Raw genomic sequence first — 25,264 nt, 5'->3', positions numbered from 1 at the left:
GGCCCGCCCCTTTCATTCATTGGATATCACTCCTTTCACTCATGAGGCTTAGCATGTGGAGGTTACCTGATCTGCATGCAAAACACGCCCACTCCTCCAGACTGATACCCACCCATCAAGGCATTTTTGATATTTGCATAACTCCTCTCAGTGCTTGCATCAGGACTGATGGCTCTTGAGAGGAGTACTGAGGCCCCTCCCACCAGCCATGATCTGCCTGCACTGCATAGAGAAGCATAGAGACCCAGCGATGAGGTCATTGGTTCAAAATTAAAGGAGTTGTAAAGGCAGAAGGTGCATTCTATGCATTAAGATAAAAAGCTTTCTGTGTGTAGCAGCCCCCCTCAGCCCCCCTAATACTTACCTGAGCCCCCCCTCTGTCCAGCCATGTCCACAAATGTGTAAAACATCAGGGACACTCCTCCCGATTGGCTGACACAGCAGTGGCGTCATTGGCTCCCACGGCTGTCAAAGTCAGTCAGCCAATCAGGGGAGGGCGGGGGGTGCGGCTCCGTCTCTGAATGGATACACAGAGCTGTGACTCGGCTCAGGTGCCCCCCTATAGGAAGCTGCTGCCTGTGGGGGCACCCGATAGGAGGGAGGGGCCAGGAGCAATGAAGGGGGACCCGAGAAGAGGAGGATCGGGGCTGATCCAACTCCATAGAGGAGGGAAGCAACTATAAAGTGATACTAAAGACTTCTTTATTTTTTCTGTAAAAATAACAAAGATGTTAAACTTTCCTCCTCTGTATTGGTTTTGCACAGAGTGGCCCCGATCCTCCTCTTCTCGGGTCCCTCGCCAGCGCTCCTGGCCCCTCCCTCCTGCCAAGTGCCCCTCCCACAGCAAGCTGCTTCCTATGGGGGCACCCGAGCGAGCTGCAGCTCTGTGGGTCCTTTCAGACACAGAGCTGCGGTTCGGCCCCGCCCCCTCTCTCTCCTCATTGGCTAACTGACTTTGATTGATAGCAGCGGGAGCCATTGGCGCCACTGCTGTGTCTCAGCCAATCAGGAGGGAGAGTCCCGGATGGCTGAGGCACTCGTGCACATCGCTGGATCGAGCTGGGGGATCAGGTAGGTATTAGCGGAGTAGCTGCACACTGAAGGTTTTTATTCTTCTATAAACCTTCTACCTCTACAAGATAAGAAAACAGAAAGAATTATTTTTAAACTTTCTTTAGCAAGTTGATGACAGGAGTGTAAAATACAGGCCACTTTATTAGGTACAACTGTTCCATTGCTTGGTAACACAAATTGCTAATCAGCCAATCACACGGCAGCAACTCAATGCATTTAGGCCTCTAGACGTGGTGAAGACGACTTGCTGAAGATCAAACTGAGCATCAGAATGGGGAAGAAAGGGGATCTCGGTGACTTTGAACGTGGCATGGTTGTTGGTGGCAGACGGACCGGTCTGAGTATTTCTGAGCTTTTCACACACAACCATCTCTCGGGATTACAGAGAATGGTGGGAAAAAGAGAAAATATCCAGTGAGCGGCAGTTGTGTGGAGGAAAATGCCTTGTTGATGTCAGAGGAGAATGGGCAGACTGGTTCCACATGATAGAAAGACAACAGTAACTCAAATAACTTCTCATTACACCCAAGGTATGCAGAATACCATCTCTGAATGCACAACACATCCAAACTTGAAGCAGATGGGCTACAGCAGCAGAAGACCACACCGGGTGCCACTCCTGTCAGCTAAGAAAAGGAAACTGAGGCTACAATTGGCACAGGATCACCAAAACTGGACAATAGAAGATTGGAAAAACGTCTCCTGGTCTGATGAGTCTGGATTTCAGCCGCGACACTCAGATGGAGGGGTCAGAATTTGGCGCATGGATCCATCCTGCCTTGTATCACCGGTTCAGGCTGGTGGTGGGGGTGTAATGGTGTGGGGGGTGGGATATCACCGGTTCAGGCTGGTGGTGGGGGTGTAATGGTGTGGGGGATGGGGTATCACTGGTTCAGGCTGGTGGTGGCGGTGTAATGGTGTGAGGGATGGGGTATCACCGGTTCAGGCTGGTGGTGGGGTGTAATGGTGTGGGGGATGGGATATCACCGGTTCAGGCTGGTGGTGGGGGTGTAATGGTGTGGGGGATGGGGTATCACCGGTTCAGGCTGGTGGTGGGGGTGTAATGGTGTGGGGGATGGGATATCACCGGTTCAGGCTGGTGGTGGGGGTGTAATGGTGTGGGGGGTGGGATATCACCGGTTCAGGTTGGTGGTGGGGGTGTAATGGTGTGGTGGATGGGATGTCACCGGTTCAGGCTGGTGGTGGGGTGTAATGGTGTGGGGGATGGGATATCACCAGTTCAGGCTGGTGGTGGGGGTGTAATGGTGTGGGGGATGGGATATCACCGGTTCAGGCTGGTGGTGGGGGTGTAATGGTGTGGGGGATGGGATATCACCGGTTCAGGCTGGTGGTGGAGGTGTAATGGTGTGGGGGATGGAGTATCACTGGTTCAGGCTGGTGGTGGAGGTGTAATGGTGTGGGGGATGGGATATCACTGGTTCAGACTGGTGGTGGAGGTGTAATGGTGTGGGGGATGGGATATCACTGGTTCAGGCTGGTGGTGGGGGGTGTAATGGTGTGGGGGATGGGATATCACCGGTTCAGGCTGGTGGTGGGGGTGTAATGGTGTGGGGGATGGGACCCCGTAGACCACCTATCATTTCTTAGTTTTGTATAGAGTAGAGAAGGGATAAAACCCATTGGGGAATTTTTATATTTTATTTTCTGCCCCACCCAGAGCGATCGATCGTTGACTAGGTTGGAGGAGGGTCCCGGGTATCACCGCTCCGCTGTATGGCCTCATTAACCGAACCAGAATAGCGGAAATCGCTTCTCCCATCCCCCATTAATACAGAGATCTGGTTTACAATCGGCTGTAATGAATGAGATTCTCTGCACATTGTAGGTTGGGTTCGTCTTGCTGATCCGGGGAATCGATCGCGGCGCTCTCTATTGTGCACAGAGGATGTCGCCTCGCTCTCGGCGATGGCTCGTGGGAGTAGCGGGAACACGGTGTGCCAGCCTCGCTGTGTTCTCACTGCTAATTTTAAACCCCCCGTGGAAAGGTAGCGGAGCGATGTGTGCGCTCGATCATGTGCCCGATTACTGCGGGGAAGGTGTCAAATTATAGCTGCATGAAAACAATGACTGGATGGGGGGGGATGGGCTGCCCGCTCTGCTCCACCTATAACTGAATGGGAAAGCTGCGCAGGAATTTTTAGGATCAGAATAGTAAAGGACGGGCATATCAAAAAATGAGTTTCCATAGTAACTAGATCAAATTAAAAAAAAAAAAGGGAAATTTGACAGCAACAGGAACTGCAAAAAAAAAAAACCCTCCAAAAACAACCAGAATTCCGCTGGTGTGGGCGGCTTTGGGCTTGTGACAATGACATCACTTTATAAAGCTTCCGAGATCACCCAGAAGTCATTGATGGGTGCATTCGACTTGCTCTGGACCTGCCCTAAAACCTGCCTCTGACCTTCCCCTGAGACACTTCAAACCCGCCCTCGACACGCTTCTGACCTGCCCTGCCCTCGACACGCTTCTGGCCTGCCCTGCCCTCGACACGCTTCTGGCCTGCCCTGCCCTCGACCAGCCCTCGACACGCTTCTGGCCTGCCCTGCCCTCGACCAGCCCTCGACACGCTTCTGGCCTGCCCTGCCCTCGACCAGCCCTCGACACGCTTCTGGCCTGGCCTGCCCTCGACACGCTCCTGGCCTGCCCTCGACACGCTTCTGGCCTGGCCTGCCCTCGACACGCTTCTGGCCTGCCCTCGACACGCTTCTGGCCTGCCCTGCCCTCGACACGCTTCTGGCCTGCACTCGACACGCTTCTGGCCTGCCCTGCCCTCGACACGCTTCTGGCCTGCCCTCGACACGCTTCTGGCCTGCCCTCGACACACTTCTGGCCTGCCCTCGACACACTTCTGGCCTGCCCTGCCCTCGACCAGCCCTCGACACGCTCCTGGCCTGCCCTCGACACGCTCCTGGCCTGCCCTCGACACGCTTCTGGCCTGCCCTGCCCTCGACACGCTTCTGGCCTGCCCTGCCCTCGACACGCTTCTGGCCTGCCCTGCCCTCGACACGCTTCTGGCCTGCCCTCGACACGCTTCTGGCCTGCCCTGCCCTCGACACGCTTCTGGCCTGCCCTCGACACGCTTCTGGCCTGCCCTTGACACGCTTCTGGCCTGCCCTGCCCTCGACCAGCCCTCAACACGCTTCTGGCCTGCCCTCGACACACTTCTGGCCTGCCCTGCCCTCGACCAGCCCTCGACACGCTCCTGGCCTGCCCTCGACACGCTCCTGGCCTGCCCTCGACACGCTTCTGGCCTGCCCTGCCCTCGACACGCTTCTGGCCTGCCCTCGACAGGCTTCTGGCCTGCCCTCGAGACAGGCTTCTGGCCTGCCCTCGAGACAGGCTTCTGGCCTGCCCTCGACACGCTTCTGGCCTGCCCTCGACACGCTTCTGGCCTGCCCTCGACACGTTTCTGGCCTGCCCTCGACACGTTTCTGGCCTTGCCTGCACTCCAAACGCTTCTGGCCTGCCTTCCACACGCTTCTGGCCTGCCCTCCACACGCTTCTGGCCTGCCCTTGACCAGTTTCTGGCCTGCCTTCAACATGCTTCTGGCCTGCCCTCGACCAGTTTCTGGCCTGCCCTCAACACGCTTCTGGCCTGCCCTCAACACGCTTCTGGCCTGCCCTCCACACGCTTCTGGCCTGCCCTCGACCAGTTTCTGGCCTGCCCTCCACACGCTTCTGGCCTGCCCTCGACCAGTTTCTGGCCTGCCCTGCCCGCAACACGCTTCTGGCCTGCCCTCGACACGCTTCTGGCCTGCCCTCGACCTACGGTTTTGCAGTCCCATTGACTCGTATTTAAGCAAACAAAAACCAGCCAAAGCAGCTTACTGATCCAGCAATGTGAGGAAAGGCTCCAGGGTGTTGCACTTTAGATATGCCTCCTGCAGGAACCTGAACATAAAATTTAAAGTGGAACTCCAGCCAAGACAATGTTTTGGGGTTTTTTTTTTTTGGACAGGAAATATCCTGTTATTAGGTTGGCCATACACTAAGGACTCGGACACGTGCGGCAGCCCTTGCTTTGACAGGCAGCCAGGGGGGGGCGCAGCAAGGGGGGGGGGCGATATGCCACCTTCTCAGTGCCTGATCTAACCGTGTAAATGCAGCACCACTGCACTGCAATCAAGTGCAATGGAAGTGGTTGGTGGCCCCATAGACTTGCATTAGTTGCGTTTGGTGGTGGTAATGCCCATTGAATTAGACAGAGTTTAATTTTTGCAGTGCTTCTCGGCCACAGCATGTGTACAGCCCTGAGCAGCTGCATGTCCGTGTTCAGGCGGGCGGCAAAACTGCGGCTCAACTACCTGGTTTTACTGCTCCCTGGCCGCACACGTGAACAAGCCCTAATATATCTCTAGCGCTCATCCTGTGTGCTGAATGAAAAAAAAAATTCCAACAGGTTCCTCCATCCACACAAACAGCATGGATGAACAAACGTCTCCTGCCTGCTATTGTATTCCGGCACCAGCTGTCAGATTACCAAAACTGTGTCTGCAGCCGATTGGCTGAGAATTTTTAGCCTGGCTCTTTTGACAAAAGTCAATACAGTAACTGAGTTTTGGTGAGCCAGCCACTGTTGTGCCCAAATGAGAACGTAGCATGGCAACTTCACTCTGTCCAACAGGGACAGGCAACAGAATCCCCTTTCTTAGTGGGGAGGGGATAGAACCTCTGTCAATACTTTACTGCCATGGCCCGTTAGGGAGAATTCCACCATTTCCTCTCTGGACAGTCCCCGGGCCAGAATATGAGGGGAAATCAAGATATAGGTCATAGAAAATTGTCTGTCCAAAAACATGAAAGGAACTGAATAAGGTGACCAGGTGCAAATACCATGTGTGTGAGCTTAGTGAATTGGTCTTGATGGGAGATTGTGCATGTATGTTAGTTATGAGTATTGCTTCATACCAGCAGTCTCAAAAACTGCGGCCCTTTGCTTGTCTTTATCTGGCCCCTGGGGCACTATTCCAGCCACTGACCCAACAGTTAGGCTCTATCCCACCCACTGACATCAACAATGGGACAGAATTCCATCCATTGGACACCAATGGGGCAGAACTCCTTCCATTGGACACCAATGGGGCAGAACTCCTTCCATTGGACACCAATGGGGCAGAACTCCTTCCATTGGACACCAACAATGGGGCAGAACTCCTTCCATTGGACACCAAGGGGGCAGAACTCCTTCCATTGGACACTAATGGGGCAGAACTCCTTCCATTGGACACCAACAATGGGGCAGAACTCCTTCCATTGGAAACCAACAATGGGACAGAATTCCTTCTATTGGAAACCAACAATGGGGCACAATTCTTTCTATTGGACACCAGCGATAGGGCAGAATTCCTTCCATTGGACACCAACAATGGGGCAGAATTCCTTCCATTGGACACCAACAATGGGGCAGAATTCCTTCCATTGACACCAGCGATAAAGCAGAATTCCTTCCATTGACACCAACAATGGGGCAGAATTCCTTCCATTGACACCAGCGATAAGGCAGAATTCCTTCCATTGACACCAGCGATAGGGCAGAATTCCTTCTATTGACACCAGCGATAGGGCAGAATTCCTTCTATTGACACCAGCGATAGGGCAGAATTCCTTCCATTGACAATAACGATGGGGCACTATTCCTCCCACTATCACCAAAGATAGGGCATTGTTCACTCTCACTGGATAACAGGACATTTTCTACTCCCACTAGCCCTAGTCTGCCCCCCCCTAAAGTCTGTAGGACAGTAAACTAGGCCTTAGAAAGTTTGGAGACCCCTGCTCCATGCAATTACTGGGCAAGTCCCACCATGCCATACCAGCTAAAGATTGGCCAGGCAGCCATAATGGCACTTTCAGTTCCACAAAAGCTGGCTGTATTGGTGGTCCATCTCCGCACTACATGGTGCATGTAGAAACTCAAATACGCAACATGATAAACAAGTTATCTACCTAAAGTTCAGGTAAGCTTTCCACTAATTACTCCAAATATTAATTTGCTATGAGAATACGGTTCTTCCTGAGACGCTGGATAATACACCGGCTCCTGGAATTGGGCTCCCGAGCCGTGTATAATTAGCCATCCCTCTTATAATTCAGGATATTAAACATGCAGATGTTTAGCGTGACAGTGCTGTGATTCATCACATTCATTAACAAGTACAATGAGAAAACACCAGCTATTTTTACCGGACCCCGGGGACACATCCTTCACAAGTGTCCCCAAACATGCGACTGCTCCTCCGCAGGACAACATCGACCGCGTCTCACGAGGTGGTTATGAGTTCACTGTAATATTTCCATTCCTTTCCACAAACGGAACACTACAATTTCCATACCAATATGGTTTCTTTTATAACGAACTATGGGGGGGGGGGGGGTGTATCATATTGAAGCCTAAATGTATTTATCTCAACAATCAATCCTCCCAAAATTGCGTAAGTCCTGGAAAGGTTCATTGACCCATCAGCTTCTTAAACAGTCTCCAATGAATGGATATCTTGCATTCTCAAGAATATGAAGGGTCTCGGTGATGTCACTGGTCTCTAGTGATGGTTAGGCTGTGTTCTCATGAATATGAAGGGTCTCAGTGATGTCACTGGTCTCTAGTGAATGGATAGGCTGTGTTCTCATGAATATGAAGGGTCTCAGTGATGTCACTGGTCTCTAGTGATTGGATAGGCTGTGTTCTCATGAATATGAAGGGTCTCGGTGATGTCACTGGTCTCTAGTGATGGTTAGGCTGTGTTCTCATGAATATGAAGGGTCTCGGTGATGTCACTGGTCTCTAGTGATTGGATAGGCTATGTTCTCATGAATATGAAGGGTCTCGGTGATGTCACTGGTCTCTAGTGATTGGATAGGCTATGTTCTCATGAATATGAAGGGTCTCGGTGATGTCACTGGTCTCTAGTGATTGGATAGGCTGTGTTCTCATGAATATGAAGGGTCTCGGTGATGTCACTGGTCTCTAGTGATTGGATAGGCTGTGTTCTCATGAATATGAAGGGTCTTGGTGATGTCACTGGTCTCTAGTGATGGATAGGCTGTGTTCTCATGAATATGAAGGGTCTCGGTGATGTCACTGGTCTCTAGTGATTGGATAGGCTGTGTTCTCATGAATATGAAGGGTCTTGGTGATGTCACTGGTCTCTAGTGATGGATAGGCTGTGTTCTCATGAATATGAAGGGTCTCGGTGATGTCACTGGTCTCTAGTGATTGGATAGGTTGTGTTCTCATGAATATGAAGGGTCTTGGTGATGTCACTGGTCTCTAGTGATGTATAGGCTGTGTTCTCATGAATATGAAGGGTCTTGGTGATGTCACTGGTCTCTAGTGATTGGATAGGTTGTGTTCTCATGAATATGAAGGGTCTTGGTGATGTCACTGGTCTCTAGTGATGGATAGGCTGTGTTCTCATGAATATGAAGGGTCTCGGTGATGTCACTGGTCTCTAGTGATTGGATAGGCTGTGTTCTCATGAATATGAAGGGTCTTGGTGATGTCACTGGTCTCTAGTGATGGATAGGCTGTGTTCTCATGAATATGAAGGGTCTCGGTGATGTCACAGGTCTCTAGTGATTGGATAGGCTGTGTTCTCATGAATATGAAGGGTCTCGGTGATGTCACTGGTCTCTAGTGATTGGATAGGCTGTGTTCTCATGAATATGAAGGGTCTCGGTGATGTCACTGGTCTCTAGTGATTGGATAGGCTGTGTACTCATGAATATGAAGGGTCTCGGTGATGTCACTGGTCTCTAGTGATTGGATAGGCTGTGTTCTCATGAATATGAAGGGTCTTGGTGGTGTCACTGGTCTCTAGTGATTGGATAGGCTGTGTTCTCATGAATATGAAGGGTCTCGGTGATGTCACTGGTCTCTGGATGGTGGACATTTGAGTATCTTGGTGTACCGTCTTGTTATTTCTATTATTAATATCTGCGTCTCAGAATAGACCTCTGTAATACACACGCACATTCTTCACCAGCTTCCTTCCTGCTCTGTATTATATTACAATGTATCCAGCTCGGGTTTGTCATCTCCCTGAACGATCTCAACACTTCTCAGTCTAAAACAAACTCACTCACCAAGCGGCTTTGCCGTCTTCCCTTTGTCAATAGGGAGCACATATTTTCCTTGGCCTCCTTTACACTAAATCTACTTGTGGATTCGGAGCAGATCCAAAGTTCCTTCTCTCTCAAGCACAAGTCCTACAAGATGCAAGTTATAATGCTATCCCTTGAAGCCCAAACACCAACACCCAAATTATAAGAAAAATGTATATATACACACACATAAATATACATATACATACATAGTGCAGCAACCTTTGAACTTTATTCACATGCATACATATATATATATAGTGCCTTGCAAAAGTATTCACCCCCTTGGCTTTTTACCTATTTTGTTACATTACAGCCTTTAGTTCAATGTTTATTAATCTGAATTCTATGTGATGATCAGAACACAATAGTCTAACTTGTTGAAATAAAATTAGAAAAATATATCGATAAAGCTATTCTTCAGAAATAAAAAACTGATAATTGTCATGTGCGTATGTATTCACCCCCCTTTGTTATGAAGCCCATAAAAAGCTCTGGTGTAACCAATTACCTTCAGAAGTCCCATAATTAGTGAAATGATGTCCACCTGTGTGCAATCTAAGTGTCACATGACCTGTCATTACATAGACACACCTTTGTGAAAGGCCCCAGAGGCTGCAACACCTAAGCAAGAGGCACCACTAACCAAACACTGCCATGAAGACCAAGGAACTCTCCAGACAAGGAAGGGACAATGTTGTTGAGAAGTACAAGTCAGGGTTGGGTTATAAAAAAATATCCAAATCTTTGATGATCCCTAGGAGCACCATCAAATCTATCATAACCAAATGGAGAGGAACATGGCACAACAGCAAACCTGCCAAGAGACGGCCGCACACCAAAACTCACGGAGCGGGCAAGGAGGGCATTATTCAGAGAGGAGCACAGAGACCTAAGGTAACCCTGGAGGAGCTGCAGAGTTCCACAGCAGAGACTGGAGTATCTGTACATAGGACCACAATAAGCCGTACGCTCCATAGAGTTGGGCTTTATGGCAGAGTGGCCAGAAGAAAGACATTACTTTCAGCAAAAAACAAAATGGCAGGTTTTGAGTTTGTGAAAAGGTGGGAGACTCCCGAAATGTATGGAGGAAGGTGCTCTGGTCTGAGGAGACTAAAACTTAACTTTTTGGCCATCAAAGAAAACGCTATGTCTGGTGCAAACCCAACATATCACATCACCCAAAGATCACCATCCCCACTGTGAAACATGGTGGTGGCAGCATCATGCTGTGGGGATGTTTTTCAGCAGTCGAGACTGGGAAACTGGTCAGAGTTGAGGGAAAGATGGATGGTGATAAATACAGGGATATTCTTGAGCAAAACCTGTACCACTCTGTGTGTGATTTGAGGCTAGGACGGAGGTTCACCTTCCAGCAGGACAATGACCCCAAACACACTGCTAAAGCAACACTTGAGTGGTTTAAGGGGAAACATGTAAATGTGTTGGAATAGCCTAGTCAAAGCCCAGACCTCAATCCAATAGAAAATCTGTGGTCAGACTTAAAGATTGCTGTTCACAAGCGCAAACCATCCGACTTGAAGGAGCTGGAGCAGTTTTGCGAGGAGGAATGGGCAAAAATCCCAGTGGTGAGATGTGGCAAGTCATAGAGACTTATCCAAAGTGACTTGGAGCTGTGATAGCCGCAAAAGGCGGCTCTACAAAGTATTGAGTTTAGGGGGGGGTGAATAGTTTTGCACATTGACTTTTTCTGTTATTTTGTCCTATTTGTTGTTTGCTTCACAATAAAAAAAAAAACATCTTCAAAGTTGTGGGCGTGTTCTGTAAATTAAATGATGCAAATCCTCAAACAATCCATCTTAATTCCAGGTTGTGAGGCAACCAAACACGAAAAATGCCAAGGGGGGTGAATACTTTTGCAAGGCACTGTGTATGTATACGATTCCCCAGGAGTCTGCACTCATATAACATGAGTCAGATTTTAGGCATCCTCTGCAATAGGAATTTCAGTTTTGGTGAGATATTCCCCCCAAGGGTGAAATACTTCTAAAGGGATGAGGACCCTGCAGCTTTCCTTATCAGAACACAGAGTGCACCTGGTGATTATAATAAACCAGACTCTCCCATTCCGAATCAGTCTGCACAGGACATGAAACAAACAGCTATTTCTTCAGAAAAAAAAAAAGTAGAAATCTGCTACAAAGTTTGTTATAATCCCTGCAATGTACATCGATCACCCGGAGAGGAGCGTTCGCTTATCTCAACAAAAGTGGAGTTACTCTTTAATGACACAGTAAAGGGCATACAGTGGACTCCATTGCTCTGCACAGTCCATGGTATAGATTATAGCCAGGAAATGGATTTGCCATGCTTTTAACGCAGCGTGGGAAGACGAAGATTGCGTGAATTTGGCCACGTGGGAACTCTTCTCTGTCCTTCAGGGATAATCTCAAATGAAGCAGAAAGGTCGCTGAACTCCTCGCAGTGCTCCGCACGAAATACGCGCTCTGCGTCCTCAGAAGTCTGGACGTCTTTAACCTCCGCGACCCAAAACAGCGACTTGCAGAAGTTGCGCCGCGTTAGCTCCCGACAGCTTAGTTCAGATGATAGATCTGTAAGAAGTAAAAGCTAAAAAGCTTTAATTGCTGACAAACAGCGGTTTTCATGGGACCTGACAAAGAGACTTCATATGTGAAACCGAGTCCTCCAACATCTCGCCAATAAATCCTTCGTATGTCCAAGAAAAGTGCGCTCCTCCATTGCTGGTGCACTAAACTCCAGAATTTGCTTCTGTGTAATAAAGACCGCCCACTGCTGCTCTCTCTCCTTGTACAGGGGGACTGGTCTCGTCTCCGCCCCCCTCCTGTCGGTTTCTGCAGCCTGTAGTGGGTGGAGTCTGCTGGGCCCCTCCCACAGCTTTGCTCTCGTTCTGCAGATTTACTGGTCTTGTCTCCGCCCCCTCCTGTAGTTTTCTGCAGCTTGTAGTGGGTGGAGTCTGCTGTGCCCCTCCCACAGCTTTGCTCTCGTTCTGCAGATTTACTGGTCTTGTCTCCGCCCCCTGCTGTCGGTTTCTGCAGCCTGTAGTGGGTGGAGTCTGCTGGGCCCCTCCCACAGCTTTGCTCTCGTTCTGCAGATTTACTGGTCTTGTCTCCGCCCCCTGCTGTCGGTTTCTGCAGCCTGTAGTGGGTGGAGTCTGCTGGGCCCCTCCCACAGCTTTGCTCTCGTTCTGCAGATTTACTGGTCTCGTCTCCGCCCCCTCCTGTAGTTTTCTGCAGCTTGTAGTGGGTGGAGTCTGCTGGGCCCCTCCCACAGCTTTGCTCTCGTTCTGCAGATTTACTGGTCTCGTCTCCGCCCCCTCCTGTAGTTTTCTGCAGCTTGTAGTGGGTGGAGTCTGCTGGGCCCCTCCCACAGCTTTGTTTTCTCTCCTTGTGCAGGGGAACTGGTCTGGTCTCCGCCCCCTCCAGTTTTCTGCAGGCAGTCTAGTGGGTGGAGCCTCCAAGGCCCCTCCCACAGCCCTCTGTGCAGGGTGACTTGCCTTGTCTCCGCCCCCCTTTCTGTTAGTTTTCTGCAGACAACTTGTAGTGGGCGGAGCCAGTTGGGTCCCTCCCTCAGCTCTGCTCTCTGCACAGGCTACATATAGCACAGTCAAGAAAAAGGGGGGACGAGAACAAGGGGATGGGACTTGATATGAAGCATGTGGTGGCCAAAGAATAAAAGGTGGACATTATGGAATCTTGTTCATCTGTATACCCCTCCTCTTGGACCATAGAGGTCATAGACCTTGCAAATACCACCATGGTTTACTGCCTTATTCAACTACATTCGGGTGCACTATGGATGAATTTTGTTTACTACATATGCGATACTACTTATGTGATGTTGGTCATACTGTGTTACCAAATGGTAGCTCTACGGAAGAACCCTGTGTTGCTATATATGTGATACTGTGTGTATGATGTTATGCATACTGGATTACCATTGCACTATTGTTACATGTTGTACCTGTTTTACTTGATTGTACCTAGTGGCAATCGACCTCAATATAAAACTACTTAACAACAAGATTCCATAATGTCCACCTTTTATTCTTTGGCCACCACATGCTTCATATAAAGTCCCACCCCCTTGTTCTCGTCCCCCCTTTTTCTTGACAAATGACAGGGATGGAAATATGTGACCTTACCGGGCCACATTTTCATTTAAAGTCCCAAGGGATGGAACAGTTGGCCTTACCAGGCCACAGGTTCACTCAAAGTCCCTTAACCCCCCATTTTTAATTTTATATAGCACAGTGATGATGTCACCGCTACTTTACAAGGTAATAACTAGATTAGTTATTAGGTGTTTGGTGCACACACAGTGGATTAATATACTTTTGTGGCAATTAAGGATTTATATTTAAAAATGAAAGTTTTTGTGTCTTACTTTCAGCTTTACATCATTGCCACTGTGATGTCACACCCGCCCCTCAGGGATGTCATGCAATGATTGTGTCGTGAGCCCATCCCTATGGCTGGCCACACACTGAGAGATTAGATTTTTTTTTTTCAGCCCGGAGGCACGAATGAATAAAACTAAGTGGATTCCTCCATCCACACAATACAGCATTGGATGGACGATCCTCCTGCTGGGTTATTGTATTCGGATTGGTCGGCGGCTGTCAGAACACCCAAACAGCAGCTGCATCTGATAGTTTAAACCACACCACAGTGCTGCTGCAGGTTGGCCGCCATCCACAGAGCTGCGCACTCCCCGCTCGTAAAATCCCACTGCACTCCGAAGATACTCATCTTTATTAACCACTTCATCGCCGGAAGGTTTTAACCCCCCCCCCCTCATGACCAAGAAATTTATTGCCATTCAGCACTGCGCTACTTTAACTGGTAATTGCGCGGTCATGCCATGCTGTACTCAAACAAAATTTATATCATTTGTTTCACACAAATAGAGAGCTTTCTTTTGGTCGTATTTGATCACCACTGGGGATTTTTGTTTAACATATTATATATATATAAATGAATAAAGACCTAAAGTTAAAAAATAAATAAATAAATACATTTTTTTTTTACTTTTTGCTATAAAACATCTGGAAAAATGTTTTAAAAAATAAATAAAGTTAAAAAAAAAAAAAAAAAAAAATCACATTTCATTATAAATTTGGCCCAAAATTTATTCCGCTACATGTCTTTGGTGAAAAAAAAAATCCCAATAAGCGTGTATTGATTGGTTTGCGTGAAAGTTATGGCGTCTGCAAACTATGGGATATACACTAGAATTTTTTATTATTTTTTTTGTACTACTAATGGCGGCGATCAGCGACTTATAGTGAGACTGCGATAGTGAGGCGGCCAAACATACACGAAGCCTCCATTCACACCACATCATGGGAGGAATTTGTCGCGATTCCACCCAAGATTTCAAACTGCTGGAAAACGCAGGAACGCGATAAAGGAGCCCCCCCCCCCAATCACACCGTGATTTTGGTTGCGATTGTCGCTCAGTAAATTGCGTTGCAATTGCAAACGCGCTACTCTTGTTGCTCAGAAAGGAACATGAGCTTCTTTTGGGGCGACAGCATCGCACGGTAAGATTTGCTACGATTGCGGAGTGATTTACCGCGCGACAATCGCTGGGAAAAACATTGCGGCACAAATGGGGATGCCATTTGAAGTAATGGCATCGCAAACCCGTCCTGTGTATTGCAGCGATTTGAAATGGCAGGCGGGATCACGATCAGGAGTCAATGGAGCCTAGCTGACTGACATCACCAGTGACACTAATACAGAGATGAGTGCTAATACTATGCACTGTCACTGTACTAATGACACCGGCTGGGAAGGGATTAAAATCAGGGGCGATCACAGGAGTTGTGTGCCCGAAAATATGTAACGTGTGCCGATTTTACTAATAGATCTTTTTGTTCCCTCAGTACACACAGAGCTCTGGGCTGTGATTGGACACAGCCGATCAGCAGGTCACGGCAGTGAATCATTGGCTGGGACCTGCTGACAGACCCCGTAGTGTACAATCACAGTGGGTGTTGGGTGGGGGGGGGGGGGGCGTGCATCCTAAACCTGAAAGTAGGCAGCGACGTACCAGTTTGTTGCTTTACCTGCACAGGCCGCCCCGCCCCCCCCTCTGCAGTACACTGCGGTCAGGTGCTCCACAAGTGGTTAATCGACATATCACAGCAACAAAACACTGCGGGGCTCGAGACAAGTCTACGCGTTTCGAACCACATCAGTGCTTAATCATGACAGTCATGTAGGGTGAAACGCGTAGCCTCGCAGTGTTTTGCAGCCGTTACTGACCTGATTTTACTGACAATTTTCCACCCGGCTGCTTCGAATTTTTAATGAAAAGATTGGGGAGGGGCCAATAGGACCGCCCACAAAGCAGATTTTTTTTTGGTGGATTCGTCAGGAACGGGATGAGTATACAAGCCGGAATACATGTAAGCCGAGGACTCTCTACTTTCTGCAGTTCTCGGATTAGGACACAAAGGGGGAGATTTACTAAAACTGCTGCAACTCTGCATAGTAACCAATCCGCTTCCAGGTTTTATTATCAAAGCTGAACTGAACGAGCTGAAGCTAGAAGCTGATTGGCTCCCACACACCGCTGCACCAGATTCTAAATACTCCAGTTTTAATAAGGCCCCTTTCACACTACTGTGACTTAAAAGTCACGCAATTTTGTGGCTGCGTTTTTGATGCGATTTAAGGGAATGCCTGTGGATACTCGAGGTCTACGGACCTCAACTCGCATGAAAGTCGGCACGACTTGAAGTCACACATATATGAATGGTTATCATTGGAAATCATGGGGGGGGGTACAACTTGTCACACGATTTTGCAGTCCCAAGTCGCAGGAGAAGTCGCAGTGTGAAAGGGGAGTAAATCTCCCCCCATAGTGTACAGCATGGGTGCTCAATCTCTGGTTCTCCAGCTGCTGCGGAACTACAAGTCCCATCGTGCCTGTGGGAGTCATTGTAACTGCCAGCCTTGCAATGCCTCATGGGACTTGTAGTTCCCCCAACAGCTGGAGGGCCGCAGGTTGAGCACACATGGTGTACAGCTGCAGCTCAGGTGCACTCCGAAAACCCTGCTGAAATTCGGGCTCCAACAGATTCTGGTTAAGAAACAGTAAAGCGGTCCTCAGAATTCTTCACTGATTGGCATGATCACTGATCAATTATGGCTGAAAGATCAATAAATATAAAATAAATAAATAGATGAGGCTCCTCTCGGGGGATAATGAAGACGGTGAAGTTCTCCGGCAGGGAACACGGAGAACGATTTTCACTCGGCGGCGGTCGGTGTCAGAGGTCGCCTCCCCGGCAACGTCTTAAAGAACCGGACATGACCGGAATAATTCCGAGGACCGCACAAACGCCACACTGTTGTCTGAACACCAATCAGCAGAGCGCCGGACGCCGCGCTCCCAGCGGCTGCAGATCAGTGTTCTCTCTTTGTATGATATAAACTCCTCCTCTAATTATTATCTATTATAATCATTTATTATTATTACCTCTTCAATAACTGGGCACTCCCCTCCCCCCACCCCCCCCCTGCCCAGGACAATTATCAGCTTTCAGCGCTGTCACACTTTGCATGACAATTACACGGTCATGTGACACTCTACACAGAGGACATTTTTATCATTTAATCACCTCTGGAGGGTTTTTATTTTTTCCTAAATTAAAAAAAAAAAAGACCAAATATTTTGAAAAAATGTTTTTCATAGTTTGTTAAAAATTTTGCAAACAGGTAACATTCCTCCTTCACTGATAGGCCTATTAGTGTCCATCGGTGCCTCCTTATCAGTGCAGCCTATCAGTGCCAACCCACCAGTGCCGCCTATCAGTGCCAACCCATCAGTGCCGCCTATCAGTGCCAACCCATCAGTGCAGCCTATCAGTGCCAACCCATCAGTGCAGCCTATCAGTGCCAACCCATCAGTGCAGCCTATCAGTGCCTACCCATCAGTGCAGCCTATCAGTGCCAACCCATCAGTGCAGCCTATCAGTGCCAACCCATCAGTGCAGCCTATCAGTGCCAACCCATCAGTGCAGCCTATCAGTGCCAACCCATCAGTGCAGCCTATCAGTGCCAACCCATCAGTGCCAACCCATCAGTGCAGCCTATCAGTGCCAACCCACCAGTGCCGCCTATCAGTGCCTACCCATCAGTGCAGCCTATCAGTGCCAACCCATCAGTGCAGCCTATCAGTGCCAACCCATCAGTGCAGCCTATCAGTGCCAACCCATCAGTGCAGCCTATCAGTGCCAACCCACCAGTGCCGCCTATCAGTGCCTACCCATCAGTGCAGCCTATCAGTGCCAACCCACCAGTGCTGCCTATCAGTGCCAACCCATCAGTGCAGCCTATCAGTGCCAACCCATCAGTGCAGCCTATCAGCGCCAACCCATCAGTGCAGCCTATCAGTGCCAACCCACCAGTGCCGCCTATCAGGTCAACCCACCAGTGCCGCCTATCAGTGCCAACCCACCAGTGCCGCCTATCAGGTCAACCCACCAGTGCCGCCTATCAGTGCCAACCCACCAGTGCAGCCTATCCGTGCAGCCTATCAGTGCCACCTCATCAGTGCAGCCTATCAGTGCCACCTCATCAGTGCCCATCAGTGGAACCTATCAGTGCAGCCTTATCAATATAGTCTATTAGTGCTGATAAATAGCACTGATAGGCTGCACTGATGCGGCGGGACTGGTCGGTTGGCACTGATGATGTGGCACTGATGGACACCATAGGTGGCACTGATGGAAACAGATAGGTGGCACTAATGAAGCGGCACTCGTGGGTTGACACTGACAGGCTGCACTGATGAGCACTGATGAGGAGGCACTAATGGACACTGAAAGGCAGCACTCATGGGCACCGATAGGTGGCACTAATGGACACTAATATGGCGGCACTGATGGGCTCCACTAATATGTGGCACTGATTGGCAGCACTGATGGGCACATTGATGATCAGTGCCCCAATTATCAGTGTAGATGTCCCTCTTCTACCAGAAGGTTATTACTGATAACCGGCTTGTGTTTACATGTTGATAAGCTGTAATTGGACACAGCTGATCAGAAGGTAATTGGCCGATTGGCTCTTTACCCCGATATGTGATCGGCAGTATCCGGAGGACACAGATCACAGAGCACCCCGCAGAGCACCCCGCAGAGCACCCCGCAGAGCACGCCGCAGAACACCCCCTGCAGAGCACGCCGCAGAGCACCCCGCAGAGCACGCCGCAGAACACCCCCTGCAGAGCACGCCGCAGAGCACCCCGCAGAGCACGCCGCAGAGCACCCCGCAGAGCACGCCGCAGAGCACCCCGCAGAACACCCCCTGCAGAGCACGCCGCAGAACACCCCCTGCAGAGCACCCCGCAGAGCACCCCGCAGAACACCCCCTGCAGAGCACCCCGCAGAGCACCCCGCAGAGCACCCTGCAGAGCACCCCGCAGAACACCCCCTGCAGAGCACCCCGCAGAGCACCCTGCAGAACACCCCCTGCAGAGCACCCCGCAGAGCACCCCGCAGAGCACCCCGCAGAGCACCCCGCAGAACACCCCCTGCAGAGCACCCCGCAGAGCACCCCGCAGAACACCCCCTGCAGAGCACCCCGCAGAGCACCCCGCAGAGCACCCTGCAGAACACCCCCTGCAGAGCACCCCGCAGAGCACACAATCACAGGAGGACGTCATACAAGACCCTCCCGGAACTGGTCGGCCGCGCTCTTGCCATCATTCGGCTATCACGTGGCCAGCAAGTGGTTAATGTCATTTCAAAAGTTATTTTCAATCTTGTTAAATCTGCAGCTTCCATAATCCCCGGTGATCCCGCCATGAAGGTCCTTGTTCAGGCACTTCCTGTTATAGGGTGACAACGCTCCATCCTCGTCTCCCATTTGTGCTCCTGCGTTGTCACCCCGTCACAAGGGAGCACCAAGCCGATGAAGAGAGAGATGAAGATCTCCTGCACATTCACCGCTAGTTTGGTGAATGAGGATCGTCCTCTACCTGCCCCCCTCCCCCGCCTGCGCACCTTCACAGTGCGATTAATAACGTCTCTTTTCATGTGAGATAATTGATGGAAACGTCACCAGGAAAAGATTTGCTGAACTGGACACTAAACATGAAATGTGAATCTGGAAAATCCTCTCATTGATCTTGTGTTTGAGGGTGTACTGGCCCTTTAAGAGTCCTTTAAAAAAGGGACACCAAACTTGAATTCAAAGTACAAATGTCATTTCAAAGGTGGTTTTGTAGCTTTTATTATAATAATCCGCGGTGATCCCGCCATGAAGGTCCTTGTTCAGGCACTTCCTGTTATACGGTGACAACACTCTGTCTTCTCCCATTTGCACTCCTGTGTTGTCACCCCGTCACACGGGCTTCTTTTATCAGTGGCAGGAGAGGTGCCCTCCCCCCTCCCGCCACACTCCGGTCGTCTTCACAGCTTACCGGAACCGTCGGTAGCGGCGGAGACAAATCGGGTCCTTCATCCAGACAGGCCTGGAGCCAAGTGAGGGAATGATGGCCGCCACTCGGCTCCATAACATTAGATGGCGGAAGCGACGTCAAACGTCAATTCTGTCCAATGGTCTTAAAAAGGCAATTTTTTTTTTTTATTATTGCATTTAAGTGTAAATATGAGATGTGAGGTCTTTTTACCCCCCCAGATCTCACATTAAAGAGGACCTGTCATGCTTTTTTTCTCTATTACAAGGGATGTTAACATTCCTTGTACTAGAAATAAAAGTGACCCAAAAAAAGTGACCCAATTTTTTTTTTTTTTTTAAAAGGAGGACAGTGTAAAAATCAAAAAAGTAAAAGAAAAAAGAAAAAATAAAATGCGCCCCGTCCTATCGAGCTCGTGCACAGAAGCAAACGCATACGTAAGTAACGTCCGCATATGAAAACGGTGTTCAAACCACACATGTGCGGTATCGCCGCGATCGTCAGAGCGAGAGCAAAAATTCTAGCAAAAGATCTCCTCTGCGATTTTTAAACGTCACCAATGGAGATTTTTTAAGTGCCAAAGTTTGTCACCATTCCACGAGCGGGCACAATTTTGAAGCGTGACATGTTGGGTATCAATTTACTCGGCGTAACATTATCTTTCACAATATAGAAAAAAATTCAAAAGTCCCCCCCCCCCCCCCCAAAAAAAAACTGCGCTTGTAAGACCGCTGCGCAAATACGGCGTGACCTTTAGCGCAATTAAAGCTTTAAAAAAAAAAAAAAAAAAAAGGTGTCCCTTTAAATTCCATATATGTCTTCACACTGGTCTCTTGCGCTTGCATTGTGGCGTTAAAATTCTTACTTGCTGCATTTTTGGTCAGTAAAAAAAAAAACAACGCACCTCTTTGTTGAAATGCATTAAAAATGTAGTGCACCTGTTTTACAGTTTTGATGCAGTTTTTGAGTCACATGACCTATGAAAAATATACCATAAGCACAGTAAAATCACGCTAAATTCGCTGCACATTTTGCAGCGAAATCGCATGCATTTTTGCTGAAAATGCTGAAAACACAATTTTCAACCACCGAAATTTCAGTGCATCTCTATCAAAAACACAAGCACTGCGTTTTTGATGCACTTCTGCTGCGTTTCCATTAAATTCTATGGAACCAAAAACACAATCTGCTGCGGGAAAAAAAAAAAAAAAAGGGTCCCTAACCCTTTCCAAACCCCCCCCCCAAAAAAAAAAAAAAACGCATCAGTGAAAACCGCATAGATGTGAACGTGACCCATAAGGCTCCATTCACACCTAGGCGATTTGAATCGTGGGCATAAATCTCGAGGACGCAGGACGCGTTTGCGAGGTCATTACTTATTAATGGCACCCTAAACGCAGTGCGATTTTACCATGGTTGTTGTGCGATAAATTGTGCTCGAATTGTGGCAAAAACGCAAAGAGCAAAGATTGTCGCTCAAAAAGGAGCTGGAGCTTCTTTTGGGCAACAGCGCTGCGATTTTGCCGCCATTGCAGCACAATTTATCGCGCAACAACCTCAGCAAAAAAAAAAAAAAAAAAAAAAAAAAAATCACACCGCGATTGGGGTGCCATAAACAAATGATGGCATTGAAAGCGCATCCTGCCGCAATTTTCTAATTGTGGGTAGAATCGTGGTCATTCCGCCCGTGATTCAAAATCGCCGAGATGTGAATGAAGCCTTAGAAGCCACATTAAAAATGGACTGTAGTTTCTGCAAAACTGAAAACGCACTAAAAAAAAAAAAAGCATTAAGTGTGAACCAGGCTTTAGGAAACTCGCCCTGAGAAATGTCTTACAGCCAATCGCTGGACTGCATGCTGACAGGAAGCGGCTGCAACAAGGAGGCAAGAGACCAGCAGCACTGAGATGTATAAAAATATAAAAAAAAAAAAAGGATTAAATGTAATATTTTATTTATAAAAAAAAATGTTTAAGACACACAGCGCATAGTGCAAAGGTTTAGATGTTCCTCTGAAAAACGATCAACATTTGAATTGCTTTTCAGAGATGATTGACAGGCAGCGAGGAGGCCTGTCATGCCTCCTTACCTCCTGTTTTAAACCCCCCCCCCCCTTTTTGTAAAAAAAAACGCATCCATTGAACGCAGTTGAGGGGCGTTTGCCCGGTGATCCCAACATGTTGGATAGTTTTTTGCTGTATGCAAATGACTGCTAAAATAAACTCCATCCCCTCCCGCTGAGGAGAGTTCATGTGTAGGAGTGTGTGACATGCTGGTGGTGCGGAGGAGGCAGCCGGCATCATCCGCAGAGCGGGATCTTCTGTGCCGCTATGTATCCAATTAAAGGGATAGGACACCCGCAGGTTGTAATCACTTTCACTATGAATGTAGCAAAAGAGTATCCACTTGCAGACCTTTTCTGCCATTTTTTGTTTTAAAAGATCAGTTTATATAAAAATATATTTTGTAAAAATTGCTGCACTAATACCGCGTGACATAAAAAATTGCAACCATTGCCATTTTATTCTCTTGGGCCTCTGCTAAAAAATAAATTATATATCATATATATATATATATATATATATATATATATATATATATATATATATACTGATCTCATAGAAAATAAAATGGCGATCGTTGCAATTTTTTTATGTCACGCGGTTTTCATGCAGCAATTTTTTTCAAATGCTATTTTTTTGGGGGGGAATAAATCAAAATACACTTTAATGATTTTAATGCAAAAATAAACTATATATAACCCACTTTTTTGGTAAAATATAAAAGATGAGGTTACGTCGACTAAATTGATACCCAATATGTCATGCTTTAAAATTGTGCACGCTCGTGAAATGGCGACAAACAAGGGTACTTAAAAATCTCCATAGGTGACGCATTACAAATGTTTACAGGTTACCAGTTTAGAGTTACAGAGGAAATCAAGCGCTCGAATTATTGCTCTCGCTCTGACGATCGCGGCGATATCTCACGCTTTAGAACTGCGCACACTTGTGGAATGGCGCAGAAAAACAGTACTGAAAAATCTCCATAGGAGACGCCTTAACATTTTTACAGGTTACCTGTTTAGAGTTACAGAGTAACAATCGCAGCGATACCTCACATGTGCGGATTGAACACCGCTTACATATGCAGGCGCCACTTACGTATGCGTTCGTTTCTGCGTGTGAGCACAGAGGGATGGGGGTGCTTTAAAAAAAAAATTAAAAAAAATTCTCCTATTTCTTTTACTTTTTATTTTTACCATGCCCCTTTATTTTATTTGTTATCACTTTTATTACTATTACAATAAATGTAAACATCTCATGTGACAGAAATAAGAGATGACAGGTCCTCTTTATGGAGATCTCATGTAATAGAAATAAGAGATGACAGGTCCTCTTTATGGAGATCTCATGTAATAAAAATAAGAGATGACAGGTCCTCTTTATGGAGAGATCTCATGTAATAGAAATAAGAGATGACAGGTCCTCTTTATTGAGAGATCTCATGTAATAGAAATAAGAGATGACAGGTCCCTCTTTATGGAGATCATGTAATAGAAATAAGAGATGACAGGTCCTCTTTATGGAGAGATCATGTAATATAAATAAGAGATGACAGGTCCTCTTTATGGAGATCTCATGTAATAGAAATAAGAGATGACAGGTCCTCTTTATGGAGATCTCATGTAATAGAAATAAGAGATGACAGGTCCTCTTTATGGAGATCTCATATAATAGAAATAAGAGATGACAGGTCCTCTTTATGGAGATCTCATGTAATAGAAATAAGAGATGACAGGTCCTCTTTATGGAGAGATCATGTAATAGAAATAAGAGATGACAGGTCCTCTTTATGGGGAGATCTCATGTTATAGAAAATAAGAGATGACAGGTCCTCTTTATGGAGATCTCATGTAATAGAAATAAGAGATGACAGGTCCTCTTTATGGAGATCTCATGTAATAGAAATAAGAGATGACAGGTCCTCTTTATGGAGATCTCATGTAATAGAAATAAGAGATGACAGGTCCTCTTTATGAGATCTCATGTAATAGAAATAAGAGATGACAGGTCCTCTTTATGGAGATCTCATGTAATAGAAATAAGAGATGACAGGTCCTCTTTATGGAGAGATCTCATGTAATAGAAATAAGAGATGACAGGTCCTCTTTATGGAGAGATCTCATGTAATAGAAATAAGAGATGACAGGTCCTCTTTATGGAGAGATCTCATGTAATAGAAATAAGAGATGACAGGTCCTCTTTATGGAGAGATCTCATGTAATAGAAATAAGAGATGACAGGTCCTCTTTATGGAGAGATCTCATGTAATAGAAATAAGAGATGACAGGTCCTCTTTATGGAGAGATCTCATGTAATAGAAATAAGAGATGACAGGTCCTCTTTATGGGGAGATCATATAATAGAAATAAGAGATGACAGGTCCTCTTTATGGAGAGATCTCATGTTATAGAAATAAGAGATGACAGGTCCTCTTTATGGAGATCTCATGTAATAGAAATAAGAGATGACAGGTCCTCTTTATGGAGATCTCATGTAATAGAAATAAGAGATGACAGGTCCTCTTTATGGAGATCTCATGTAATAGAAATAAGAGATGACAGGTCCTCTTTATTGAGATCATGTAATAGAAATAAGAGATGACAGGTCCTCTTTATGGAGATCTCATGTAATAGAAATAAGAGATGACAGGTCCTCTTTATGGAGAGATCTCATATAATAGAAATAAGAGATGACAGGTCCTCTTTATTGAGATCATGTAATAGAAATAAGAGATGACAGGTCCTCTTTATGGAGATCTCATGTAATAGAAATAAGAGATGACAGGTCCTCTTTATGGAGATCTCATGTAATAGAAATAAGAGATGACAGGTCCTCTTTATGGAGATCTCATGTAATAGAAATAAGAGATGACAGGTCCTCTTTATGGAGAGATCTCATGTAATAGAAATAAGAGATGACAGGTCCTCTTTATGGGGAGATCATGTAATAGAAATAAGAGATGACAGGTCCTCTTTATGGAGATCTCATGTAATAGAAATAAGAGATGACAGGTCCTCTTTATGGAGAGATCATGTAATAGAAATAAGAGATGACAGGTCCTCTTTATGGAGATCTCATGTAATAGAAATAAGAGATGACAGGTCCTCTTTATAGAGATCTCATGTAATAGAAATAAGAGATGACAGGTCCTCTTTATGGAGAGATCATGTAATAGAAATAAGAGATGACAGGTCCTCTTTATGAGATCTCATGTAATAGAAATAAGAGATGACAAGTCCTCTTTATGGGGAGATCATGTATAGAAATAAGAGATGACAGGTCCTCTTTATGGAGATCCCATGTAATAGAAATAAGAGATGACAGGTCCTCTTTATGGAGATCTCATGTAATAGAAATAAGAGATGACAGGTCCTCTTTATTGAGAGATCTGGGGCCAAAAACCTCTCCCAAATCTCTCCTTTACCTTTAGAGCCCTTTTACACTGGGGCGGGGGCGGTAAAGCGCTGCTATTGTTAGCTGCGCTTTACCGTCGGTATTCGGCCGCTAGCAGGGGCAGTTTTACCCCCCACTAGCGGCCGAGAAAGGGTTGAAAACCACCAGAGGC

The 25,264-nt window shown here is 47.2% G+C and overlaps 1 protein-coding gene across 1 annotated transcript in view; it reads right to left on the bottom strand.

Moving 5' to 3' along the window:
- LOC141113735 (ras-related protein Rab-40B) overlaps positions 1 to 25,264 on the bottom strand; it is a 110,242-nt gene that overhangs the window by 26,112 nt on the left and 58,866 nt on the right. The window lies entirely within an intron of this gene.

Source organism: Aquarana catesbeiana, linkage group LG12, assembly GCF_042186555.1.
Source record: "Aquarana catesbeiana isolate 2022-GZ linkage group LG12, ASM4218655v1, whole genome shotgun sequence".
In the NCBI taxonomy this organism is placed as follows: domain Eukaryota; kingdom Metazoa; phylum Chordata; class Amphibia; order Anura; family Ranidae; genus Aquarana; species Aquarana catesbeiana.
The sequence above is the reverse complement of the archived record's forward strand: the minus strand, read 5'-3'. Positions and strand labels throughout refer to the sequence as shown.